This window comes from Triticum dicoccoides, chromosome 2A (assembly GCF_002162155.2).
Source record: "Triticum dicoccoides isolate Atlit2015 ecotype Zavitan chromosome 2A, WEW_v2.0, whole genome shotgun sequence".
NCBI lineage: Eukaryota > Viridiplantae > Streptophyta > Magnoliopsida > Poales > Poaceae > Triticum > Triticum dicoccoides.
This window is the reverse complement of record NC_041382.1, coordinates 619,092,957-619,102,023: the sequence shown is the minus strand read 5'-3', so window position 1 is coordinate 619,102,023 and position 9,067 is coordinate 619,092,957.

Genomic DNA, 9,067 nt, shown 5'->3' with positions numbered 1-9,067 from the left:
CTAAGGCCCATAAGGCCCAACATTTCTCCCGGGGGGGGGGGTCCGGTAACCCTCCGGCACTCTAGTTTTCTCTGAAGTCACCCGGAACACTTCCGGTGTCCGAATATAGTCGTCCAATATATCGATCTTTACGTCTCGACCATTCGAGACTCCTCGTCATGTCTGTGATCATATCCGGGACTCTGAACTACCTTCGGTACATCAAAACACAAAAACTCATAATATCGATCGTCACCAAACTTTAAGCGTGCGGACCCTACGGGTTCGAGAACTATGTAGACATGACCGAGACATGTCTCCGGAACCTGGATGTTCATATTGTCTCCCACATATTCTATGAAGATCTTTATCGGTCAAACCGCATAACACTATACGTTGTTCCCTTCGGTATGTTACTTGCCCGATATTCGATCGTCGGTATCTGAATACCTAGTTCAATCTCATTACCGGCAAGTCTCTTTACTCGTTCTGTAATACATCATCCCACAACTAACTCAATAGTTACAATGCTTGCAAGGCTTATAGTGATGTGCATTACCGAGTGGGCCCAGATATACCTCTCCGACAATCGGAGTGACAAATCTTAATCTCGAAATACGCCAACTCAACAAGTACCTTTGGAGACACCTATAGAGCAACTTTATAATCACCCAGTTACGTTGTGACGTTTGGTAGCACACAAACTGTTCCTCCGGTAAAGGGGAGTTGCATAATCTCATAGTCATAGGAACATGTATAAGTCATGAAGAAAGCAATTGCAACATACTAAACAATCAAGTGCTAAGCTAACGGAATGGGTCAAGTCAATCACATCATTCTCCTAATGATGTGATCCCGTTAATCAAATGAAAACTCATGTCCATGGCTAGGAAACATGACCATCTTTGATCAACGAGCTAGTCAAGTAGAGGCATACTAGTGACACTCTGTTTGTCTATGTATTCACACATGTATCATGTTTCCGGTTAATACAATTCTAGCATGAATAATAGACATTTGTCATGATATAAGGAAATAAATAATAACTTTATTATTGCCTCTAGGGAATATTTCCTTCAGTCTCCCACTTACACTAGAGTCAATAATCTAGATTACACAGTAATGATTCTAACACCCATGGAGCCTTGGTGCTGATCATGTTTTGCTCGTGGAAGAGGCTTAGTTAACGGGTCTGCAACATTCAGATCCGTATGTATCTTACAAATCTCCATGTCTCCCACCTGGACTTGATCCCAGATGGAGTTGAAGCGTCTCTTGATGTGCTTGGTTCTCTTGTGAAATCTGGATTCCTTTTCCAAGGCAATTGCACCAGTATTGTCACAAAAGATTTTCATTGGACCCGATGCACTAGGTATGACACCTAGATCGCGTATGAACTCCTTCATCCAGACTCCTTCATTTGCTGCTTCCGAAGCAGCAATGTACTCCACTTCACATGTAGATCCCGCCACGACGCTCTGTTTAGAACTGCTCCAACTGGCAGCTCCACCGTTTAATATAAACACGTATCGGTTTGCGATTTAGAATCGTCCGGATCAGTGTCAAAGCTTGCATCAATGTAACCATTTACGATGAGCTCTTTGTCACCTCCATAAACAAGAAACATATCCTTAGTCCTTTTCAGGTACTTTAGGATGTTCTTGACCGCTGTCCAGTGTTCCACTCCTGGATTACTTTGGTACCTCCCTGCTAAACTAATAGCAAGGCACACATCAGGTCTTGTACACAACATTGCAGACATGATAGAGCCTATGGCTGAAGCATATGGAACATCTTTCATTTTCTCTCTATCTTCTGCAGTGGTCGGGCATTGAGTCTTACTCAACTTCACACCTTGTAATACAGGCAAGAACCCTTTCTTTGCCTGATCCATTTTGAACTTCTTCAAAACTTTGTCAAGGTATGTGCTTTGTGAAAGTCCAATTAAGCGTCTTGATCTATCTCTATAGATCTTGATGCCCAATATGTAAGCAGCTTCACCGAGGTCCTTCATTGAAAAAATCTTATTCAAGTATCCTTTTATGCTAAACAGAAATTCTATATCATTTCCAATCAACAATATGTCATCCACATATAATATTCACTACAAAAAAAAGACACATCCGTGACATTTTGGGCCGAACGATTTTTTTCTGTCATACATATGACACTTCTATGACGATAATTGTGACAAAACCCGGTATCATCATAGATGTGGTGGGCTCCTACTTCTATGACAAAAAATCATGACAGAAAATGGGCTTTTCGTCCTGGGCGGGCCGGAGACGCAGCTGCATGACATTCTTTGGGCCGTCCACGATGGAAAAAACTATGGTAGAAGCGAGGGCGAGGAAAATTTCGGGGAGTTCCCGGTTACGGTGGGAGGTCGGGGGCCGAGCGATGCGCGTTTCTCTCGTACACGTACGCGCATGTGTGCGAGGCGTTGGCTCTAACTGAACCCGAGCGAGGCGTTGGGCCCTAACTGAACCCGAGCGATTGCACTGCAGGCTACGCGTTACTGAACCCGAGCGATTGATCGATGGCTGTTAACTGAACCCGATCGAGCGATTCCTTTGCTACTACTGCTAACTGAAGTCGATCGATGCTGCCTCTGGGATGAACAGTGAGCGTTGCAGGGGGTTTTGGATGAATAGTGAGCGGTGGCGTTGCCTCTGGATGAACAGGACCCCGTGGTGTGGAGGGCTGGATGAACAATAGACGGTGGAGGGGTGCCTGTGGAGGGGTGGTTGAACAGGACCCCATGGTGTGGAGGGTTGGATGAACAGTAGAAGGTGGAGGGGTGGTTGAACAGTAGCCGGTGGAGTAGCGCCCGGTGGAGGCTGGATGAACAGGAGCCCGTGGAGGCTGGAGGAGGTCGACGGTAGCCCGTGGAGGCTGGAGGAGATCGACGGTGGAGATGAACAGTATCCCATGGAGTCCCGTTTTGCGGTACGCCACACCCCTCCCGATGAACAGGACCCCCGTTTCGACCGTAGGAGATCCGTTTCGTCCGTTTTGCGGTACGCCACACCCATCCCGATCAACAGGACCCCTGTTTCGACCGTAGGAGGTTCGTTTCCTCCATTTTGCGGTATGCCACACCCCTCCCGATCAACAGGACCCCCGTTTCCACCATAGGAGGTCTGTTTCCTCCATTCTGCGGTACGCCAGGCCTCATTTCCATCGCCTGTTCCGTCCAAGCCCTCCTGATGAACATGACCATGCATTCCGTTTCGACCCAGCTGGTTGGCTCCCACGCATTCCATTGCCTCCCGATGAACACGACGCATTCCGTTGCCTCCCGATGAACACGACACATTCCGTTGCCTCCCCATGAACACGATGCATTCCGTTGCTATCCCATGAACACGACGCATTCTGTTGCCTCCCCATGAACACGATGACGATACTATTTCTCCGTTTCGACCCAGCCATGTACACGAGCCCTGGTCGTACGTATGCGCGAGTAGGCGTTCGAGACCCTGCCCGTATGTACACATACGTGGCCGTATTTTCTTTCTTGCACCCTGGCCACTGTACGTACGTGTACATGCTACGTGCGCGCCTCTACTACGACATGTGCGCGCCTCTACTACGACACATGCGTGCCTCTACTACGACACGTGCGCGCCTCTACATCGACCAGTATGTACGTACATGTTCGCGACCAGAATGACAACGCTACGTACGCTTCGACCAGGTGGGTCCCGACTGTCAGGCACTTCCTTGCCTGTGAAGATGTAGCTGGTGGCTCCCAGCAGTCAGGGGCGCGAATCATTTTTTTTGCCTAGATGCACTTCCTTGCGTGCGAAGGTGTAGCTGGTGGGTCCCAGCAGTCAGGGGGCAAATCGTTTTTTTTGCCCCGACACACTTCCTTGCATGCGAAGGTGTAGCTGGTGGGTCCCAGCAGTCGGGGGGCGAATCGTTTTTTTCTGGACGCACTTCCTTGCGTGCGAAGATGTAGCTGGTGGGTCCCAGCAGTCAGGAGGGTGAATCATTTTTTTCGGACGCACTTCCTTGCGTGCGAAGATGTAGTTCGTGGGTCCCAGCAGTCAGGGGGCGAATCATTTTTTTCGTGAAATACGATGGCCTGTCCGGTGGGTCCCCGCTGTCAGCTGGAGGAATAATTATTTTGCGTGTAATAAGGAGGCACTTCCTTGCGGCTGCTATGGACCCAGCTGTCAGCCTCTCCACGTACAGTCCATGTCCGATGGAAGTCATTCCTTGACCACGTTGACCACGCCACGCTGAGAGCACCAGGGTGGTGGACGACGGCGAGGCCTAGGAAGGGGACGACGCGGAGCCGGGAAGACGCGGCAGTGGATGCACACGCGGAGAGGAGTACGAGAGTTCACTGGTTCGGCTGCGCTGCCGTCGCTGCAGAATAACAGGGGGTGTGGGTGAGTGATTCGTCTCCAACGTATCTATAATTTTTGATTGCTCCATGCTATGTTATCTATTGTTTTGGGCAATATTGGGCTTTATTATCCACTTTTATATTATTTTTGGGACTAACCTATTAACCGGAGGCCCAGCCCAGATTTGTTGTTTTTTTGCCTATTTCAGTGTTTCGAAGAAAAGGAATATCAAACGGAGTCGAAAGGGAACGAAATCAACTAGAGAAGTTATTTTCGGAAGGAAATCTACCGGATGGACTTGGACCCCATGTCAGGAGATAAGGGAGGTGCTCACGAGGGTGGAGGGCGCCCCCACCTAGGGCGTGCCCCCTGCCTCGTGGCCTCCCCTTCGGTCCATCGACGTATTTCTTTCACCTATATATCTCCATATACCCTAAAAACATCGGAACGCACAATAGATCAGGAGTTCCGCCGCCAGAAGCCTCTGTAGCCACCGAAAGCCAATCTAGACCCGTTTCGGCACCCTGCCGGAGGGGGAATCCTTCTCCGGTGGCCATCTTCATCATCCCGGTGCTCTCCATGACGAGGAGGGAGTAGTTATCCCTCGGGGCTGAGGGTATGTACCAGTAGCTATGTGTTTGATCTCTCTCTCTCTCGTGTTCTTGATTTGACACGATCTTGATGTATCGCGAGCTTTGTTATTATAGTTGGATCTTATGTTTCTCCTCCCCCTCTACTCTCTTGTAATGAATTGAGTTTCCCCTTTGGAGTTATCTTATCGGATTGAGTCTTTAAAGATTTGAGAACACTTGATGTATGTCTTGCCGTGCGTATCTGTGGTGACAATGGGATCACGTGATTCACTTGATGTATGTTTTGGTGATCAACTTGCGGGTTCCGCCCATGAACCTATTCATAGGGGTTGGCACACATTTTCGTCGTGATTCTCCGGTAGGAACTTTGGGGCACTGACGGAGTCCTGGATTAGGGGGTGTTCGGATGGACGAACTATACCTTCAGCCGGACTCCTGGACTATGAAGATACAAGATTGAAGACTTCGTCCTGTGTCCGGAAGGGACTTTCCTTGGCGTGGAAGGCAAGCTTGGCGATACGGATATGTAGATCTCCTACCATTGTAACTGACTTTGTGTAACCCTAACCCTCTCTGGTGTCTATATAAACCGGAGGGTTTTAGTCTGTAGGACAACATACACAACAACAATCATACCATAGGCTAGCTTCTAGGGTTTAGCCTCTTTGATCTCGTGGTAGATCTACTCTTGTACTACCCATATCATCAATATTAATCAAGCAGGACGTAGGGTTTTACCTCCATCGAGGGGGCCCGAACCTGGGTAAAACTTCGTGTCCCTTGCCTCCTATTACCATCTGGCCTAGACGCACAGTTCGGGACCCCCTACCCGAGATCCGCCGGTTTTGACACCGACATTGGTGCTTTCATTGAGAGTTCCTCTGTGTCGTCACCGTCAGGCTTGATGGCTCCTACGATCATCAATGATGATGCAGTCCAGGGTGAGACCTTCCTCCCCGGACAGATCTTCGTCTTCGGCGGCTTCGCACTGCGGGCCAATTCACTTGGCCATCTGGAGCAGATCGAAAGTTATGCCCCTGGCCGTCAGGTCAGATTTGGAAGTTTAAACTACACGGCTGACATCCGCGGGGACTTGATCTTCGACGGATTCGAGCCACTGCCGAGCGCGCCGCACTGTCACGATGAGCATGATCTAGCTCTGCCGCCGAACATTGCCCTGGAGGTCGCACCCGCATCGGCTTTGACCCTTAATTCGGAACCAACTGCGCCGATCGAGGATGGGTGGTTGGACGCTGCCTCGGGGGCTGTGATCCCAACGGTGATCAAGCCGAACACCAGCCCCGTACTCTGCGAGACTCGTGACTCCAAGGAGCCGGACTCCTCTCCGGACTTCGAACCCTCCGCGCCCCTCCCGATCGAATCTGATTGGGCACCGATTATGGAGTTTACTGTCACAGACATCTTTCAGCACTCGCCTTTCGGTGATATTCTGAAGACACTGAAGTCTCTCTCTTTATCAGGAGAGCCCTGGCCGGACTACGGTCAGCAAGGTTGGGATTCGGATGATGAAGAAATTCAAAGCCCACCCACCACCCACTTTTTAGCCACCGTCGACGATTTAACCGACATCAACGGTATGGACGCCGATGAAGGAGACGATAAAGAACCAGCGCCTATCGGGCCCTGCAACGCCCCCTTGTCATATGACGTATACATGGTGGACGCACCAAAAGATGACGACGAGGAGCGGAAGGACGCACCGAAGGCTTGTTCCCTCGAAAGGCAGTCAAAGCGGCGACGCAAGCGCCGCCCCAAATCCCGCCTCGACAGAAATAGCGATCACACAGACCCAGCACTTGAGCAGGGTGAACCGCTGCCGGACAACGGCAATCTAGATAATCAAACCGAACAAACAAATTCTATCAAGGATAATGGTCCGGACGACATAACGCCGGACAGGCACCCGGAGCAGCAGAATGCCCGTAAAAGGCTTGTCGCCACCGCGAGGAGTCTTAAAAAGCACAAGCAAAGGCTCAAGGCCGTGCAAGACACACTCCAAATCAGATGGAGTAAACTACTCAACACTGCAGCAAGGTATGGCGACAATCGCCCCTTCAAGAGCTACCCAAAGCGGAAGCTCCTACCCGAATTCAATGAGGAGGCCTCAGACCCCCCCACAACCAAATATCAAAGCAGCCACCTAGTCGGATAGATGACCCCTCTACCAACACAGAGCGGCATACAATGCCGCTCACAATACAATACGCGACCCATGCGAGGGCTCGCACCCAAATGACGGTGAACAAGATCCATCTATGGACCACGCAAGCGCGCCCTAGCATACAATGCAACACAACAAACATCCGAACAACACGGTACACCCAGCTACAGGGGTGCCTCACACCCCCTATGTTTCACCAATGAGGTGCTGGACCATGAATTTCTAGAGGGATTCAAGCCCGTAAACATAGAGGCATACGACGGAACAACAGACCCTGGGGTCTGGATTGAGGACTACATCCTTCACATCCATATGGCTCGAGGAGATGATCTCCACGCCATCAAGTACTTACCCCTCAAGCTCAAAGGGCCAGCTCGTCACTGGCTCAAAGGCCTCCCCAAAGCTCCGTTGGAAGTTGGGAAGAGCTAGAAGACGCCTTTCGGGCAAATTTTCAAGGGACTTATGTCCGACCTCCGGATGCGGACGATTTGAGTCATATAACTTAACAGCCCGGAGAGTCAGCCCGAAAGCTTTGAATAGGTTTCTTACTAAAAAGAACCAGATTGTCGACTGTCCGAACGCCGAAGCCTTGGCAGCTTTCAAGCATAGCGTCCGTGACGAATGGCTCGCCAGACACCTCGGCCAAAATAAGCTAAGAACGATGGCCGCATTAACAAACCTCATGACCCGCTTTTGCACAGGTGAGGACAGCTGGCTAGCCAAATGCAGCACCAGTGACCCCAGCACATCTGAAGTTGGAGATGGAAACGGGAAATCACGGCGCAACAACAATAACAAACGCCGGAATAAAGAAGACAGCACGAAGGGCACGATAGTAAATGCCGAATTCAAAAGCTCTCGGCCAGGTCAAAAGCCGCCCCTAAAGGCACCAGGGATGAACTGTCCAGCCTCAACAAAATTCTAGACCAAGTATGTCAGATCCATAGTACCCCTGGTAAACCTGCTAATCATACCCACAGAGAATGTTGGGTCTTCAAGTAGTCCGGCAAGCTCAACGCCGTACACAAGGGGGAGGATACACCAAGTGAAGACGAGGACGAGCCCCCCAAGAAAGACACAGGGGAACAAAAGAAATTTCCACCAGAAGTCAAAACAGTAAACGTGTTACACGTGATCAAGGGAAAAAACAACGCGGCACCCCCAGGAAAATATACCCAAGTGCCTGTCACCGCGAAGTCCTGCCACTGGTCGTCTCAACCGATTACTTTCGACCATCACATTTACTCAGCAAGTATCCGACACGCAGGATGGGCTGCCCTGGTATTAGACCCAATAATTGGCTGATATCACTTCACACGAGTCTTGATGGACGGCGGTAGTAGCCTAAACACAAATTCGTCATAGCAATACTACCTTTAAAGGAGTAACGCCAGGCCCAGGGGCTCGTTGTACGGGCTCCCTCCTACTACAAGTTATATTCGGCTCCCCCGATAACTTCCGTCGTGAGCATTTAACTTTCCACATTGCTCTGTTTCAATGCGGCTATCAAGCACTGCTCGGACGAGAAGCTTTTGCTCGCTTTAATGCAATACCACACTACGCCTCCCTCAAACTCAAGATGCCCGGTCCACGTGGCATCATTACAGTGCACAGAAATATCAAGCAATCTCTGCGCACCGAAGAGAGTGAGGCTGCCCTGGCAGCCGCACACTAAAGGCGCCCGAACCAGCGAAAGCATCCAATAGGTCATCAAGACCTCAGACACAACTAATCGAGTCCGGCGCCGCTACTTATACCGAATAAACGGTCACACCCCTATTTGTCAATACAAGGGGCTCAACACGCGCAGACAAGTGGCAATTTCTTCTCACCTTGAATTATACATGGTTTCTTTAACAAACTATCTTTTTGCACGACAACTTTTTTCACCTAAATTCCTCTCTTTTACAGACGATCATCGTGCTACACCCGTCCAGGATACGGCACAACGGAGA